At 35.1% G+C, this 4,480-nt stretch overlaps 1 pseudogene; it reads left to right on the forward strand.

The window, feature by feature from the left end:
* Positions 1-3,862: 3,862 nt before the first annotated feature.
* Positions 3,863-4,073, forward strand: LOC104981719 (annotated as a pseudogene).
* Positions 4,074-4,480: the final 407 nt, after the last annotated feature.

The raw sequence follows: 4,480 nt of genomic DNA on the forward strand, positions 1-4,480 counted from the left end.
CAAAGCATAAAACAGAAGAAATATTGCAACAATATTCAATAAAGACTTTAAAAATGGCCCATGTTGGGACTTCCCTGGTGGTCCAGTGGTTAAGAATTTACCTTGCAATGCAGGGGACATGGGTTCAATCCATGATAAGGGACTAAGATCCCTTTTATATGCAATGAAGCAACTAAGCCACAGCTAGAAAGTCTGTGCACTGCAGCTAAAGATCCTGTGTGTCACAACTAAAACCCTACACAGCCTATTAAATAAGCCAATAACTTTAAAAAAAAAGGTCTACATAAAGAAAAAAATCTTAAATAAATAAAATGATCATCTCTCTTGCCCTTATATTCAGCCAGTTACCAAAACCTGTCCATTCTCCCTCCCTGTTCAGTTCACTTCAGTCGCTCAGTCGTCTCCAATTCTGCGACCCCATGGACTGCAGCACACCAGGCTCCCCCGTCCGTCACCAACTCCTGGTGCCTACTCAAACTCAAGTCCATCCCGTCAGTGATGCCATCCAACCATAACCCTCCCTGTTACATTTTGCAATTGTCACTTCTTTCTGTTTCTTTGGTCTCTTTCCTAGTTGAGGATCTCACTAACTCTTGTTTAAATAATGGCAATAGAGTTATAGCCAATATCTCTTTTATTTAAGCCTATTTCTTTAGTCCATTCCATTCACTCCAGCTTTCTGCCTCACTGGTTAATATCTACTTCAATGTTATTTGAAATACAAATGGATATTTATTGTTTCAGGAGTAAAATGCTGGAATAATTAATGATGGTTGGGAAAACTTATTTTTATACACAATTACTAATAACTTGTAAATGGATAAAAATAAACTTTTTAATTGACATCAGATAAAATTTATCAGGTGAAATAAAAAGATAATATATTCAATAAATTGAATATCAGGAGAGAGTGACTTAGATAATATAAAAAAACAATATTATCCCTTTTTTAAGCCAAAAATATTTACAAAATTACAAATTATAATGCAAAGTAGAATTATAGATGTTCTATTATATCATAATTCTAATCATTTTAATAGTATTTGTGCACTGACATTCCAATTTTAATGAAATTTTTGTCATTTTATTGAGTTTAGGCCATGAGTATTTTATGGAAAGGCCCTCTTTTGTATTATTCATATCTTGAGAGTTTGTTTTATAAAGCAGAATTTTAGTCTTTCAAAATTTCCTCAAAATATAGAAAAAGCTACAAACTCATGTACAATGTATATGTTATCTTTAAGCCAAAATAAAACATGTATAAAGTTGAAAGAATTAGAAAAACACTAAGTATTCAAAATACATTAAAAAAATTTTATGTTACTAAATTTGAGATTCAGTACATGGAGGTTGCAAATTTACATTAAAACCTTGCCAAAAATTGTCTTTTCTACAGTTGACAATGAAGAATATTTGAGATTCTTTTCCAAGTACAAGTCTTGGATAGAAAAATTCCTTCTAGAAAATATATCAGTGAAAATCTTGCTTTCTTATTTGTATTTCATCTTACATAAGAAGATTAATGGTAATATTAAATATGTTGTTTCAGCTTCTTGAGCCTCAGCTTTTTGGAACAAAGAATCAAGTAGTAATAATCCTGAATAGGCAGGATGATGGGTCAAAGATAAATTCAATTGTATGTTGTATTGGGAATATAGTCAATATTTTATAACAACTTTAAATAGAATATAACCCATATAAATTTTGAATCATTATTTTGTATACATGAAACTAATATTGTGAATAAAGTATACTTCAATTAAAAAAAAAAAAAAGTGACCAGATCTCTGCATTTGTCCTTGACAACCCAGGTTTATGCTTGTTGTCCCAGTATAATTGTTAATGGAAATTTCCTTTCAGTATTAAAAGTTTCCTAGTTTAAATAATAAATTTTATACTCACTCTACCTAAGAGATATATTAATCAAATGAACTGTATTTTCATAGTTAGTATATTGATTTTAAAAAACCAACTATAATAAAACATTTGAATACTGAAAAAAATCAAACAGTAAAGGATGAATTCAATTGTACTTTTGCTTACTTGCTTGCTGAGAGATTTCTGGGTCTCAGTCAAGTAGTAACAGTGAATTTGACTGAACCAATACAGACAACATAGAAAGTTAGTAAAAAAAATAATCATGCAGTAGTCATCAACACCAAAACAAACATGACCTGTCTATTTGGCATCATACTTTCCCTTGTGATCTGTGAATCTCAGAGGAGAAACTGAGAAGCATTGCTCCCAGAATTCCCCTTTCTAGATGGTTCTGGTTAGAGTCTGCCAGCTACAGGTACTTATATGACATCGGAATGGCGAGGAACAGAAGCTATTACTCTCCAAGGGCAATGACAGATAGATGTGTGGGCTGACAGTGGACATGAATTTCACAGTAGCTTCTGGATGAGTTCCTGCAAATTACCTTCTTTGGTCCCATAGACAACTGAGATAGCTAATGGTGCTTGCTGGCGAATTACTTGATTTGGTGCTCCAAGCTTACATAGCTTGTGGGAGCTTCCAGGAAACTCTTGAGAGACACAAAATCTTCCAAGAAAGTTTTCTCAAAGCCAACCACCAACTGGACCAATTTCCCTGTTCTTTCTCAATCCTTCCAATGATTGTGGACGCCTCTAATTTCCATATTAAAACCCTTCATATTTAGTGTACATAGAGTGCCTTCTGTTTTTCTATATGTACTTTGTTTAATATAATGTGGAGTTTACTATGCATTGTCCACACTGTTTTGATAAGCTGTTCAAAAATTACTATGTACTGTATTAATATAATTATTAGCCAAAACCAACAAAGCATATTATCTATGAGACCTTTATAAACTATCCCATCACATACTTACACAATGTGTTAAGACAAGATGGAATAGGAACTGTAACTTTCTAAAAGAATGTTTAAACAAAACAAAGTCTTAAAAGCTTTTCATATAAAAAATATTAATAAAGCAAACCTTATAAAACTCAATATTGGCTGCTTTCAGAAAAAGAAACACATTTTGAAACCTCCTAAAGAAATAACAAATCCGACACACCTTAAGAACACAAAATTTCTTAAATAATACGTGCTAAATATTATCCTTCATTCTACTGTGGATATAAACTTCCTTTTTTGGCTGTGCTGGGTCTTCCTTGCTACGTAGGGTTTTCTCTAGTTGCAGCGATGAGCAGGGACTACTTTTTGTTGTAATATGCAGGCCCCTCACTGAGATGCCTTCTCATGTTGCGGAGCACAGTCTCTAGGCATGCAGACTTCAGTAGTTGCAGCACGTGGGCTCAATAATTAAGGCTCTCAGACTCTAGAGCACAGGCTCAATAGTTGTGGCACCTGGGTTTAGTTGCTCTGCAGCATGTGGGATCTTCCTGGACCAGGGATCGAACCCAGATCTCCTGCATTGGCAGGCAGATTCATTATCATTGAACCACCAGGGAAGCCCTGATGTAAACTTAACCTTCTTGATTTTTATTGTAAAGTGCTTTCTAGACAGGCTATAACAACCCATACTCTTGCTAGCATTGTTTGAGAATGTCTATTTCACTATATCCTTGCCGACAGTATGATCGTTTTTTTCAACTTTCTAACTAGTAAGATTGCCATAACATTTTAAAGAAAGTTGTTTCCTTTGACCTTTGCGTCACTGGTATTCGTAACATTAGTCTTATCTAGGTAATAAAACACAAATCTAAAAACTCGGAAACATGATATTATTCTTGGTTCTGTTGCAGATTTTTGAATCTGGCCAAATATTTGTTTTCAGTTAGAAAAAGAAATTTTCAAAAAGGACTGTTAGTAGTTCTCACTCTTCTTTCTCGAAATAGTAACTTTAAAAAAATAAGAACTGAGCACAGACAAGATGGTGCTGCCAACGCATGTCTCTCCCTCATCAAGCTCGGCCACTACTCTGCTCTGTTCCTGGGCTTGACCTATGAAGCCAAGTCTACAATTACCTGAAACACTGGGCAGGAGAGGAGAGGGTAGCAGCTGAGGAGAAAGAGAAGCAGGGTGAGCTGAAACGCATTCAGAGAGAATTGGCAGAAACCCAAGAGGACTGCATATTAAAGTGATCCTGCCTTTCTCTGGAGCAGTGTGAATGAATAAAGCTTTCTGTCCTCTGTGAATGAGAGTGGATGAATGAATATGTAAATAGATAAATAAAATATAACAGAGAAAGTTGATACATTTAAATATGCTAAATCGATAGTGAATATTTGCTTAATCATTCGTTCAACATTTGTTGAGACCCACTAACATGCCAGGCAGGTGTAAGGAATCAGAGCTGACGCCAGAGACCTCACCCTCTGGTAGGGGACACAGACTAGCAATCAGGCAACATGCAGCTCTGTGTGTCTTTATCCAAAGAATTTGGGCCACAAGTGTCTCAGAAACAACACTATTTGTGGATTTTTTAGGAAGGTAAGACAATACTTACATATAACCAGAAATGGCTTCTGCTGGAGCCTGGGACAGCCTC

This window comes from Bison bison, unplaced genomic scaffold (assembly GCF_000754665.1).
Source record: "Bison bison bison isolate TAMUID 2011002044 unplaced genomic scaffold, Bison_UMD1.0 scf7180017864519, whole genome shotgun sequence".
In the NCBI taxonomy this organism is placed as follows: domain Eukaryota; kingdom Metazoa; phylum Chordata; class Mammalia; order Artiodactyla; family Bovidae; genus Bison; species Bison bison.